Genomic DNA, 14,667 nt, shown 5'->3' on the forward strand with positions numbered 1-14,667 from the left:
CAGTCTCCTAAAGTCGCAGGGGACAGGCAACCACCCCCGTTGCTTCTGACCCTACACTTTGCAGAGGAATCATTTAAAGTTTTTTAAACGCAGGTATGTCCAGGCATACAGAATTTCAGCCCTGGAAGATGATTTTCAGAGGACAAATGCATATGTATTTTAAAACAGCATACGGAAATATACTTAAAGCAATAAGCACTCGTTCCAAGGGCTTCCCTGGGAGTTAATGGTCCGGGCGCAAGTTATAAGCCTGAGCAAAGCAAGGGCCTTAACCCTGGGCCCTGGTGCCATTGCCAACTGCTGATGCCCCCAGAACAGGGACTTATTGTGATTAACGCCCTAAGGCCAACACGGGGAGTGCTAAAATGTTATGTTGATTTATATCACTCATCGCTACCACCCAAGGGCAGTCTCCAGGTGCTCACGCGGCTCCGCAAGAAAGAGGACAAGGTTGGTTTGTGAGGGAAGAGTGATAGGATAGGTCTAGAACCAGGAGAAACTGGTGTCTGTGTGTGCTGGCTTGCAGATGGTTAGTTGTGCGCACTGGCTTGTAGCCGTATGGGTAAGGTCCAATGACTGGGTTGTTTCTGTGACTATTATATAGGAGTGTGTCTGTGTGTAGATTGGAAGGTATTTCAGGTTGTGTGCACTGGCTTGTATCCCTAAGGTCCAGTGTCCAGGTTTCTAGTTGTGATATTGTGTTACTTGTGTTGGGTGTGTGTTAGCGTATAGGTTGGCTAGCCCAGTGGGCGTTTATAGCGTATGGTGGTGTGTGGGAGGGAGCAGGAGCGGGTGGTTAGTACATTGGCTAATCTCTGTCTGGCTAGTATACACAATTCTATATATTGATACACCTGGTTACTTTCATAAGGGTGACGCGTAGCTAATCTTCACAATTCTGTCTAGATGTGATGCAACCTAATATTCACAAATCTGTCTAGATGTGATGCAGGCTAATGTTCACAGTTCTGTCTGGATGTGACGCAGGCTAATGTTCACAAATCTGTCTAGATATGACGCAAGCTAATATTCATAAATGTGTCTAGATGGGAAGTAGGCTTATATTCACAGTTCTGCTCAGATGTGGTGCAAGCTAATCTATACAGTTCTGTCTAGATGTGGCGCAAGCTAGTATTCACAATTCTGTCTAGATGTGCCACAAGCTAATATTCACAAATCTGTCTCGATACGATGCAGACTAATCTTCTCAGTTCTGTCTGGATGAGACGCAAGCTAATATACACAGTTCTGTTTAGATGTGGTGCAAGCTAGTATTCACAATTCTGTCTAGATCTGGCGCAATCTAGTATTCACAGTTCTGTCTAGATATGCTGCAAGCTGATATTCACAGTAGATGCAATAACACTTAAACTGATGGTCTACAAAGCAATCAGGACAAATGGGAGGTACGTCAAGTTAAACACACTAAAGTTTAAATGCAGGGCATTGCTAACTAGCTACAGTCAGGGTAAGTGTGGATAGAGGGAGGGTGGCCCAATAAGGGCACTTCAGTGAATGCAGTAGTACTTAAAACTGATGGTTTTTAAGGTAAACTGGCTAAATACGAGGTATATGCAACAGACTACAGGCTCTTAGATAATATTATGATAAGATGATAAGATAAGCTGGGTCGGACAGTCTAGTGGGGAGCAGTAATTGCTGTTCCCCATGTCCAGACCTTGCCTACCTACCTCAGTCACCGCTGGTTGACAACTTCAGGCTCCACACTGCAACACAGCCAACACGGTTCGGAGCTGCTTCTTCCAGAGCTGCCCTTTGCCTCAGGGCCCTTAGCTGCAGGGGCTGGTTGGGTGTAGGTTAAAGGGGCAACTAACTAATCAGGGCTTCTGGGCCGGTGTGGGAGGCAGGAGGGGGCACGGACCAGGCAGAAATTGTACACATGCAGTAGTGAGTACAGGAGCCAATGGGGGCTAAGGGGGCCAGGCTGTGGGCGGAAGGGACACCAAGCAGAACACAGGGGCTGGGGAACAAGCACAAGGGGAAAACAAGGAACAAAAAACCAGAAACGGCAACGAAATATGAACATTGCACCAATGGCATGGATTAGGCACTCACCTGCTCCCTGGAAGCACAGGTCGTGGGCGGGATGGGAGGCGGGTTGTGGGTTCAGGAGTCAGGAGGGCGGGGGGATGAAGATGGTACATTGAACACTAAGCGGCCACAGTTTAAGGCACCAAAATGTTTTTTGAATGCACAAGAGTGCAAATTAATGGGTCGCATTTGACCTGGTCAACCATGAAATCCTATGCCAACACCTTACAACCTAAGCCAATTTCTCCTCACCTGCTTCTGCCTGGATTGCATCCTTCCTGGAAGGCATAGTCATGAGAATCTTCTCAGACACTGCCAACGCCCCACCCTGCCCCATCACCTGCGGTTTACCCCAACGGTCCTGCATCGCCCCCACCCTATACAATATCTTTACCAGGCCACTCTTTAACATCCTAGACTCCCTCGGCATAGCTTACACCAACTATACCGACGACACACAAATCCTGATCCCACTCTGAGGAAAATACACAGATGACTCCATTACCCTCAGCAACATCTACTCTACAATTCAGGCATGGATAGCGGCTAATCATCTTTGCCTCAAGAGCAACAAGACAGAAATATTAATTGTCAGCACACCCAATGCCCACAACTCGCTTACCATCCAATACACATCCTTCCAGATAGACCAGATAGACCAGTGTGTGATCCCTGTCTCAACTACAGTAAAGACACTGTAGTCTACCTTGACGCCTCACTCACCTTGTCCAGACAAGTAAGCGCCCTTGCTTCCTCTGCAGCCTACGCCACTAAGGTCCTCAATGCAGCCAGACCCTTCCTCACAAAAACAAACTGCCTCACCATTGCCAGGGCCATCATTGGCTCAAGGATTGACTTTTGTAACGTCCTATTTACATGCACCTCAGTTGGAAATATTAAAAAACTGCAAGTTCTACAAAACAACGCCTTGAGAGCAGCCCTCAATATCCTGAAACGAGAACACATCTTCAAAGCTAGAAGAGAAGCTCATTGGCTGCCCATCCAGGAGCGGATCACCTTTAAAACACTTTCCATTGCCCACAAGTGCCTCTTCATTACAGCACGCCCTTACCTCACACAAAGAATCATTGAAGCCCATTCATCAAGGCCCACCAGGACCCCATGCACGGACTGACTTCTTGTGCCCAAAGTGGGGAGATGTAAAGCTGGAGGCTCTTGCTTCCCCTATTGCGCTGCCAAACTCTGGAATGGCCCCCCAACCCCTCCCCGATGGGCTGAGGAATCCTACTGGATCTTTCGTAAAGCTCTCAAAACTCAGCTCTTCTCCTAACCACCACCTCCACCCACCCTGCTCATCATGCCAGCAATTTAACCACACTATACCACCATACAGCATGTACAGTATGACCAATATGTACGAGAATGCTATGTCTCAATGTAACTGTAATATTACCTTGCTCATTCGCGTCTACGCAACAAATACTTTACTGTATGACTAAGTTTGCCTCCTTGACTTGTACCTGCAACAGTGCCTCAATGCCTCTGGGTTGTATGTGTGCTTTACAAATGAAATAAATAAATAAATAAATAAAGTCACACACTCACTCTCAGAGGCAGATGGAGAGTAAACTGAGCAGGTGTGGTGGGGCGAGACCCTCACCAAGTTACTGGTGGCCAGCAAGGCCCAATTACGGGTTGTGGGTGGGAGGGGAGATGGGCAGGTTGTAGATTCACAAATCGGGAGGGCTGGGGAGGCTGGGGGATGGAGCCAGCATGGGGAGCACGAAGCGCCCGCAGTTTAAGGCACCAAAATGTTTTTTAAAAATGCACAACAAAAGTGTAGAATTACGGGTTGCAGATCCTAAAGTTGCACACTCACCACTCACAGGCAGATTCAGAGAAAGCATTTACATTTAGCTTGTGACTCATTGCTCCTGACAATACCATAGCCCCTAAAATGGTTGCCATGGACATGAGGGGTGGGGCTTTACACTGAGCCCCTCTTCCATTTCCAAGGAAACAAGTGAGGTGAGATAACGCGGGGCGAGGCATCAGCGAAGTAGGCATGTGCGTGTTGCGGGCGGGTGAGAGGGAGATGAGGGCCGGAGAGGGAAGATGGCCGGCAGGTGCGTCCACAGTGTGGGTTACTCTGAACCCGGGCTTGGATTGTGAGATCCAGCCTGGGTTTGGAGCAATCTGATTGGCTCACACACCTGCCGAGGGTGCTATGCAAGAGATTAAGGTCAGGGTTTTGGCAGAACAAATAATGCAACTTGTTATGCCACTTTGTTGTGTTTTTGAAGATTGGAACAGAAAGCTGAAAGAGTTGCAAACTTCCCCAAGATCCACCATAATCTCCCATAGGCACAGCCCTCAAGAAGACTATTTCTGAGCAACCTATATACGCAACCTGCGGCTCCATAATTGTTTTCATCTACAGCTCCCATCAGCCCCAGCATGTATAGTCAGTGGTGAGGGATCATGGGAGATGTAGGCCAAAATGCTGTGGAGTCGCAGGTTGTCTACATTGTATACACCTAGTGCTCCATCTAAACTGGCAAAACAAGGATACCCCAGGAATGGCCCCATTACGGTGAATAAATCAGTGTCTAATTGTCATTAACTCGTAACCATATCACAAGCCCAATCCCTCTTAGCAAAGGGTCAAAATACCTGGCCCATGAACCAGTGAAGATGTCAGATTCACGTTGCGATGAACCTCTGACCAAATCGCAAACCAAATCCCTATCAGCAAAGGCCAAACCTTTATGCCCATGACCATCTCCAAATAAGTGTGCCCGCTTTTGGGTGAGCACATTGAAGCACTTATCAATATGTCTTTTGCAACTGGTATAGTTCCATCCAAAACCAAATTAAGAATTAGAACCCACACTGGAGGGCTCGATTGTGTTGTAAGTGATGTAGGGAAGGCATGGTATCACAAGTACGACACTGACACATTGGATACAATTTGTAAAACCTTTATTGAAAATGTTGGGGTCGGAGAAACTCCTATTTTGTCCTATAACTAAGATGGGAGTAGTCTTGACTATCAAACAATAAACAAAGCAGTCCTAGTGGAGTCTGTCAAATCAAAATGGCCTATGCTAACAAAAACCTGATGCCTGCCCTATCTCTTGTACAAAATTGTAAAAAGGAGAAATGTATGCAAAGGAAAAATCAAAAGAATAAAAGTAGTTGAATAAGCTCTCCTCCTCAAGTTAAACCACACGGCTGTCCCTCTAGGCAGAGTGACATACTCTGGCTCAATTTCTGACACACTAAGCAGTTTCAAACCATGGATTGAGACCTGCATGGCCTTCCACGTTAAAGTCTCTTTCTTGACTCTCAAAATTGTATTCCAATGTAAAGTTCACAAAGGTCCCCCTGTGCTGGGTCAGACCTCTTACATCACATTTCAACACAAACTTGCCGGGGGGCTCCCTTGCCCAAACGTATTATACTTTGGGTCTCCCTCATTCGGGCTCGGACCCCTTTGCCGGATGTCGAAGACTTACGAATGTGCTTGGCTCTCTTTACAGACCACCAAAGAACCACTTTGACTCAAAGTTCTCTCAGGTCACTTGCCAACTCACTGGCTGTGCGCGCTTCTTTCTTGTTTTGCTATTTCCAATTCACGGGTCAAGGTTAGTACCACAGGCTTGGCCTCACCTCCCCAACTCTGCCATGCACCTGGGAGAGTCGCTGGCATCCTTGGAACACAATGCAATCTTAATTTGTGGGATCTGGCCTTGAACAAGTGTCTTTCACAGTCTGTCGGAGGCAACGACCTCCAGTAGGGAACCCTTGGGGTTTTTGACCTGTTGCTCTCGTCCCTTGGTCCGTTGCTCTGCTCCAGGAGATGTGCATTTGTCCTGAAAGTTCTGCTCATACTCCCGTTCCACCTTGCTCAGAGTGTGTCTTTAGGTGTTACCTTTTATTTGTGTGAGGAGAGCTAACGGGTATCAGGTGTATGCACTTAGTGTAAAGTGGCTGACTTTGCCTGACTTGATTAACGGGACATGTCCAGTACGATGTGAGAGAGTTAGTCTGGTTACTCTCAGTCACCCTCTTCCTCGGCCCAGTGTTTGTGTAAAAAGGGGGGGATGGCGTTGAGACTTCAGATAATCCTACAAAATAGGTTGGGGTAGATAAACAAAAAGGGGGAATACTGCGTCTCACCATTGGCTGTCTCACGCCCACTCCCCGCAGACCCCTCGCGCAGGTGGTCCTCCCGCACTGGTCCACCCCCAGGAACTGGATCCAAAAGCGATGGCCGTGTCCTGGCCACCTGGATGACAAGTCCCCGAGGGGGTGAAACACCCTTTGGTTTCTCTCAGTGACCGCCGGCCAAGTTAGCACTGGAGCAACTCAGAAGATGCCCATGAGCACCTCATGATGTGCACCTCATGATGTGCACCTGCGGCAACACACCGGATCCCCAATGTCTACAAATGGAGCAATCTGGCCATGTCTGGGGCACCTCTGACTAGCCCTTGAGCACATCGTTCTGAGTCACATTTGCACTAGAGAATCTGAAAGGTTCTCTAGGCATCTCCCATTTTAGTCTAGTGTTTGGCTTTGTCAAGCAAGCAACAGGTAGCACGCATTTCTGATTTGCTCCAGTACAAAAGAATCAGGTACTTTATGTACAACCGTTCTCCAAACACCTCCACTCAAGTGCATTTTTCTACATCTACTGCAATGACACGCAGATGTTGCTTGCATCGCTTGGATGGAGACCACGGTCAAGTAAAAGAATCCTTGTCCAGCTGCATGTCCTCAGTGGAAGAATGGCTGAACAGCAACAGAATAAACATTAAGGAAGTGAGCGCAGAGATTATGATCTGTGGGCCTAACTTCCCTCCCAATTCCCTGAACTTCTGCCCCACCATTTGTGGCCCTTGTCCCATGCCAAACAAGTACGCAACGTTGCTGTCAAGCATTCAACCGTTGTGTTGCAATGGTTGTCCAGCTGTCGTCATAATGGTTGTCCAGCTTTCGATTCTGCCACAAGTATATAAAGTCACCCAGTCCTGCTTCCCTCAACTTCAGACTTATGTCCTTGTTCACTTTCTCTCATCAGGTCGCTCTAATAAAGGCATTTATTAGCTCCAGAGTGCACCTCTGCAACTGAATCTATCTAGGACTTTATCAGTAAGCCGGTACCATATTTCAGAGAATACAACAAGTGGCAGCCAGATTTCTCCTGAAATTGTTCCGTAGAGCACACATTACACCAGGTCTGAGATGTCACTGGTTACCAGAAATTAGGGATAATTCTCATTTCTGGGCTAATTCCCTTCAGCCTTAGAGACCCCCAGCTCTTTTGCTGGACTTTAGGACTTTTAATTTTAACCCTGGAGTGAGTGAGACCTTTTTCTCACTCTCATGTGTTTTGACCTGATTTGGAGTATGTATTTCCACTGTTTTTGGAGTCTGACAAACTCCATTGGCATCATCTTTTTACATTGTCACACAGCACCTTCAGTGCAGTGTCACAGAGAAATCCTTTTGATTTCTCATAAGGTTTAAATACCTTTTCTTGTGTGAACTACTGTTCCCAAGTAAAGTGAAAATGGCTTTACTTACCCTTTTCTCTTTGTAGGTCAAGCACACAGCATCTTATGAGGAGTGCTGGGGAGTTACCTAGTAGCCCCTTATCCTACATACTCCTGTAACATTGTTTATGTTACCCTGACTACTTTAAATGGCTGGTGGCAGTGGTTTAATTTTCCTACCTTTGTGCTTTTCTACCGCAGGCTGAACCCTCAACTGCAGTGTAGCACCAATGGGTGACCATTTTGTCAACATAGCACTGGTCTTCTTTTTTCGCCATTTCCTGTTTGTGAGGTCTTTCTTGGGTTTTATTCTGTATACCAAGCCAGGTTTGAGCTCTTTGTTCATTTTGCGTTCGGTGGGCTTCAGTCCTGAAACCCGCCTCTGGCTCCAGTGTGTCTGGAAGGGCAGGAAGAGAGGGAGGTTCCTGAAACTTCCCTGTCCTTTGTCTCTAGGAGTGCCTGAATGCAACCAGTCCTGATTGTCTGGCTGGCTGTCCTTTGAGGACAGCCACCCTGCTGTGGGATTGACAGCCTAGGCTGTGCACAAATGGGAAAAACCTGCTTAAAAGGTGAAGGTTTTGGGACTAGAGGCAGAGTCGACCACTGGGAAGAACATCCGATGAAGAAACCGTGAACGAAGCTTGCTGCATCCTCCTGGACCTTTGAATTACCTGGTGAAGCCCTGCGGCTGTGCTGAAACTCCTTTTCTGATCAACAAGAGAAGCTCCGGAAGAGACGACTTCTTCCCTTGGGTTAGTGGGACAAACTAACCCCGAGACGAACTCCACTGGACCATCTTCCCCGACTGGCTGTACTACTTTTCTGCTGCAGGAACCGAGTGCCAGGGGTCGAGAAATCCGTAGCCGAGTGCAACTTCTGCAGTCCGGCCAGAAGCTCCAGGAGTCTCCTAAGGGCCCTCCAGAAGCAGGACGACCAGAGCTCGAGTCACCTCACCAGAGGGCAGGACTCAAGGAGCAAAGGAAGCCCAACCGGTATCCAAGATCTGCGGTGGTGCTGTTTACCGCGTGCTGAAACCGTGAAGTGCCACTGATCCGGAAAGAGCTGCCGACGACCTCCAGATTGCTGCTGCAGGAGTCCTCCAGACGTCCAACCACTTGTCCCTATGACTGAGGCTCACAAACCCAGGATTTGCATCGCTGCAACAGGGCAGAATCCAGCTGGACCATTCTTCTTCAAATCAGAGGTATTGTTCAGACATGGGTACTTACCTCAGTGTCTTTAGCTTTGCTATTCTCAGTTGAGACTTGCAGTGGCTACTTTTATTAGAGTTGATTTCAACTCTGCTTTCCACAAGTGTAACAGCTTATGAACCTACAGGGGATTTCTACAAAACTCTCTAACTTTGTGCAAGACTTTTATTAACTACGAAGTGCCTCAGCTCCAGAGACTGTGCGCCAGTTGACTTTGTCTGTCTTGGCTCCCTGCAGACACTTCTAGTCCATTGACTTTGATATTTTCTGTCCCTCAGAGGTGATAACTTGTTTTGAGACTGTTATTGCTGGGAAAGGTTTTGTCTAGACTTCATTGGAAGATTTAAGTATAGTCACATGCCCGAGAACCTGTTTAACCTTTTTCCTTCCTTTAACCTTTCCTTTCTGCAACCTCACAATCTACAAAGTGTACAAATTATATGTAAATGCCAATACTGCCCTTGTGAATGAAGTGACCTCCGGGTGTTAGAAGTGTGTAACAAGCATATCTAAAGAATATCCACTAAACTTATGCTGATTCTGGAAAAGTATTTTAAAGTATACTTGACTGTTACATATCTTGCCCTTTTAGAACGCTTATTTAAAAATTGATGTTAAATAAATAATAACTTTTTATAACTGAAACCTTGAGTGTAAGTGTTACTTGGCTACTTGTATTGGAGGGTTTCATTGCTACAGCTCTACAGCTCACATTTGCCCCTCTTGAGATAGGACTGGCTGCTCAGTCACACTACCAACTTGTGTAGTACAGCCCTATACCAAAAGGTGGGTTACCTAATACCAAGTAGACAAGTGTTGTCTAATCTCACACAGTGTTACTACATCAATACTTGCCTAACACCAGTAAAAAATTAAAAAAAAAGATGTTTAAATCTGCCTGCCTGGTGCACATAGCTTACTAAGGCTCCGGACAACATTTTATATCAAAGCACTTCCCACCTTTCAAACCACTGACTAAACTCGTCCTCACAGAGAGCTCTTCCCTCAAGTAAACGAGCCAAATTGGGCTCTTCTGCGGCTTCTCGCATCTGGAATGCCTTAGCCCTTCTGGCAAGGAAGAAAACAAACTTGCTCTGGTTTAGAAATCTCTTAAAGGCCGTCTGTTTTGCTAAATCTTTGCCACCTTGCTAGAATGCAGAGTAAGTGCCTAAATGCCCCCTGCAGGCACCCATGCCTTATTTTACAAAAAAACAGTAACATAAAGCGCATCAGGAAAATTGCCTTCGTGCAATGGGAATGTGCAAAGTGCATTGTGCTCATTACTCTGCGGATGCGGACCCCAACGATAGACAGAGCTTGGAGGTGATACGGTGCTTCGTGGCTTGTGTCTGTAGCTGCACTCACCTTCGCAATAGCGCCTATATCCTCGTTGGCCTCTGCAATGCTCAGTGAGTGCGGGGGATAGGCGCAGAGTCTTGCCAGTCCTCCCTCGGCTCGCGCGCTTTCCGTGTATGGTCACGGCCATGTTGGAGACACCAGGCAGGTGCGGGGGACCGCTGAAGTGATTTTGTACCTACGCAGTATCCCGTTTCCTGTCATATATCCCGACAACTAACTGAAACAAGGCACAGCTTGACCTTGATGTCCCCAGCCTATAAATCCCCGACCTGCAAGCAATGATGTTTGTTTGTTTGTTTGTTTGTTTATTCACGTTTAATACGCACCAGACCCAAGGGTATCAGGGCGCAGCAGGTTACGACATATGCAAGGCTTAAAATATTTGTTACAACACATAGAACACATAGGCAAGGATACAAATAATTACAGGTTTAGCAATAATGTACAATATGAACAAGGATACAGCAAGAGAACAAAGTATAAACAGAGTGACATCAATATGCAGCAGATATATGACAGATTATACATACAATCTACCTTGGAATGGGTGGCCAGGCCTACCGGTCGGTAGACTTGAGAAAGTTTATGTAATTTCCTCTAAAAGTCAAGTATGGTTGGTCTTCCCTAAATGGGTGTGGCAGAGAGTTCCAAAGTTTGGCAGTTTTCACAGGGAAGCTATTGTCCCCTACTTTAGTGAGTCTAAATCTAGGGATGGTGAGGCAGTTCCTGTTGTTTAGTTTAGTTTAGTTTAGTTTATTCATTTGTATTGCGCACCAGACCCGAGGGTCTGAGGGCGCATGAGCAGCAAGGTTAATTCAAAGCTTGGTTACAGGCTGCTTATACAATGCATTACATCGCTGCAGTGTGACAATGAAGGACATGTGTACATTTTGGCAGGAAGGAGATAATGCAGTACATATATTTATAGATTTACATATATTTACAAATTTACATATAGGCATACAAAGCGGAGAGCAACCGTGTGGTGTAAGAAGTGTTAATGGTTCGTGTTCTTTATCCAATGGATGTAGTTGCTTCTGAAAAGTGAGTAAGATTGGGGTGTCCTGAGAGATGGTGGTAAGGAGTTCCAGTGTTGAGGTACTTTCACCTGGAAGCTGTTGCCGCCCATTTTGGTGCGTTTAAACCTGGGGACAGTGAGCAGGTTAGGGTTGGGGGTTCTGGTGGGTCTTTTGGGGATGTGTTTGCATATTCTGTCTGCCAGGTAGCGTGGGGCAGCGTTGTTCAGGCATTTGTGGGTGAGCGATGCTAGTTTAAGCAGGATTTTGTCTGTTGTGCTGAGCCAGTTGTGGGATTTCCTGATGTTGGAGAGGTGTTCCCTCCTGGGGTTGTTGAGCGCTGCCCTAAGAGCGTTGTTTTGTAGCGTCTGAATTTTGTTGGTGATTTGCTTGCTGGCTCCTATGTAGAGGGCATTACAATAGTCCAGTTTGGATAATACCAGGGCTCTGGCTAGTGTAATGCAGCTCTGAGTGGAGAGGAAGGGTTTGGCTGCTCTTATAAGCTTACATGTGTAGGCCTTGGAGGATGCCATCGAGCTCACCTGTTTGTGGAAGGTTAGGGAGGAGTCGAGGTATATTCCTAGAGTTTTCACTTCTTTGGAAACCTTGATTAGGTTCCCGTCTATGATGAAGTTGGCGTAGTTGTGGTCGAGTTTGGTTAGGTTGGAGGTAGAACCTAGGATGATGAGTTCAGTTTTGTCATCATTCAGGCATAGACTGTGCGAAGCCATCCATGCCTGGATGATGAGATACACCTTGTTCACCAAGGCCAAATACTGGTTGTAATCTCCCGTCAACGGGATGAGGATCTGTGTATCATCAGCGTAGTTGGTGTAGGTGATACCCAGGCCATCTAGATCGTCAAACAGGGGCTTCGTGAACACGTTGTACAGAGTGGGGGAGATGCAAGAGCCCTGTGGGACTCCGCATGTGATGGGGATGGGGTATGCGGCAGCAGAGGAGGAGAAGACACGCATGGATCTGCTGTTGAGGAATGACTCAATCCAACTGATGGCTTCTTGGGAGAAGTGGGCGGCTGAGTCTAAGTGCTTGCAGAGGATTTTATGGTCAACTAGGTCAAACGCTGCGGAAAGGTCTAGCAAGAGTAGTAATGCGGTTTTTCCGTTGTCTCTAAAGGCGTCTATTTGGGCTTTCAAATCTATCAGGGCGGTTTCAGTCCCATGTTGGGGTCTGAAGCCTGATTGTCTTATGCCTAGGAGGTGGTTTGTTTCAAGATATTTTTGGATTTGTTGGTATGCTGTCTTGTCTAGTATTTTGAGCAGGAATGGGACGGTGGTAATCGGTCTGTAGTTGGTCGGGATGGATCGAGGGAGGGTTTTTTGAGAAGAGGGAGGACCCCAAGACTCTGTTGTTGAGTCTCAAGGGTCTGCTAGAGGTTCTCCTATGAAATCTATCCAGCAGCATTATTGAGTGCTTTATGGGTTAGGGGGGCAGTTTTTAGAAGAATTTTATCTTGAGTCGAAAGCCAGTTGTTTTGGCGCCTGGTTACTGAAATATGTAATCTTCTGGGGACGCCCAGTGCCGCTCTTAAAGCGTTATTTTGAAGGATTTAGATTCTCTGAGTGATTGATTTATTGGTGCCGAGATAGAGGGCGTTACAGTAATCTAGCCTAGAGAGAATCAAGGCTCTGGCTAGTATCATACAATTATCGTTTGAAAGAAAGGGTTTGCCTGTCCTGATGAGCTTGCAGGTGTAAGCGGTGGCCGAGGCCATTGATTTCAACTGTTTGTCGAAGGAGAGAGTGGAGTCGAGGTAGAAGCCAAGGTTCTTTACCTCTTTGGCCACCTTGATAAGGTTTCCATCTATAGTGAAGGAGGAGTACTCCTGGCCGAGTTTCTTTAGGTTGGAGTGTATGCCCAAGATGAGGAGCTCGGTTTTGTCATCATTCAGGCAAAGACCGTGGGTAGCCATCCATGCCTGACTGATGAGATACACCCTATTTACCAACGCCAAATCCTCGTGATAATCCCCTGAAAGTGGGATGAGAATCTGAGTATCACCTGCATAGTTAGTGTAGGCGATACCCAGAAGGTCCAGATCATCAAATAGGGGCTTAGTAAATATGTTGTATAGTGTAGGTGAGACAAGGAGCCTTGGGGGATGCCACACCCAATAGGAACAGGGTCTGCTGCTGTTGACTGGGAGAAGACCTTCATAGTTCTATCGCTCAAGAATGATTCAATCCATTTGATGGCCTCAGTAGAGAAATGGGCCGCCGAGTCCAAGTGTCCACATAGAACTTTGTGGTCCACAAGGTCGAATGCAGCTGAGAGGTCTAATAGTAGGAGTAGCGCTGATTTGCCTTTGTCTCTAAGCTTGTCAATCTGGGATTTCAAATCAATGAGGGCAATTTCGGTACCATGCAACGGGCGGAAGCCTGATTGTCTTGCTCCAAGGAGATTGTGATGTTCCAGGTATTTTTGGATCTGAATGTAAGCAATCGTATCCAATATTTTAAGCAAGAAGCATACCGTTGTGATCGGACGGTAGTTGGTGGGAATTAAAGGGTCTAACGTTTGCTTCTTTAGCAATGGGAGTACCCATGGTTGTTTTAAGTTGGTGGGAACGGTGCCTGAGGAGAATGAGGCATTGACAAGTTTGGAAATAAAAGGAGCGAGATCTCTAGCGGCGTCTTTTATTAACTGTGGTGGGCAGAGGTCACCCTGGAAGTTGGAAGGCTTTATGTGTGTCTTAATCTCCTGTTGCCCCAGAGGCCTTGACGCTCGGTGTCCCTCATTGATTTTTACCTCTGCCTCCAACCTTGGTCGTTATTTCTATTCTGGTTTATCTTGCAATACTTTCTTATCTGGCTGCAATCGCAATCCCTCCATCTTACTAACCCCTCATGGCCTGAACTACTTCCTGCCTGCCTTCTGTGTGGTCATTCTGGGTACCTTCCACCAGCCATTTCCTGCTACAGGTTGGCACACCACCTGTGTAAATGCTTGAACCATCCTCGCACCATGCAAATCGTGGGTGGCATCAATTACTTTGTGTTTGGAGCCTCCTCCTTCGCAGGCTTTGTCTATAAAGTACCATCCTGGTTAATGTGAGCTCTGTGCATTGCCAGCCCGTCCTTTAAGAATACAACCCACTGATTGTGGTCCCTGAGGAGACCAGAAGAACCCAGGTGGAGTTATGCCACAGCGCGATGCCCCCCCTAACAGAGTCTGTTATATGGGGAAATTGATGCGTGAACTAGTGCTTGGATAAGGAGTGAGGGGCTGATAAAACATTAGTAAGAGAGAGAGATGGGAGAGACTGAGATGGCTGTGAGGAGAAACGCGTGGTGAGCTTGAGAATTAGACAGGCTCACCAGTACCATGTGTGCACTGTTGAGTGAGGAGATGATCAATCTATTCCCCCATTTTCATGGGCTCTTCTAATGCTGCCCTTCTATTTTGTACCCCAAACCTTTGCTGTTCTTTTGCTCTCAGTCTCCATCAGAGGCTCCAGAAATGCAAAGGATGTCCCTCTGAACAAGT

The 14,667-nt window shown here is 46.8% G+C and overlaps 1 protein-coding gene across 2 annotated transcripts in view; it reads left to right on the plus strand.

The window, feature by feature from the left end:
- ADAMTS13 (ADAM metallopeptidase with thrombospondin type 1 motif 13) overlaps positions 1-14,667 on the plus strand; it is a 447,185-nt gene that overhangs the window by 343,455 nt on the left and 89,063 nt on the right. The gene's annotated exons all lie outside the window — the stretch shown is intronic.

Source organism: Ambystoma mexicanum, chromosome 8, assembly GCF_040938575.1.
Source record: "Ambystoma mexicanum isolate Mex_15411 chromosome 8, UKY_AmexF1_1, whole genome shotgun sequence".
Classification (NCBI taxonomy): Eukaryota; Metazoa; Chordata; class Amphibia; order Caudata; family Ambystomatidae; genus Ambystoma; species Ambystoma mexicanum.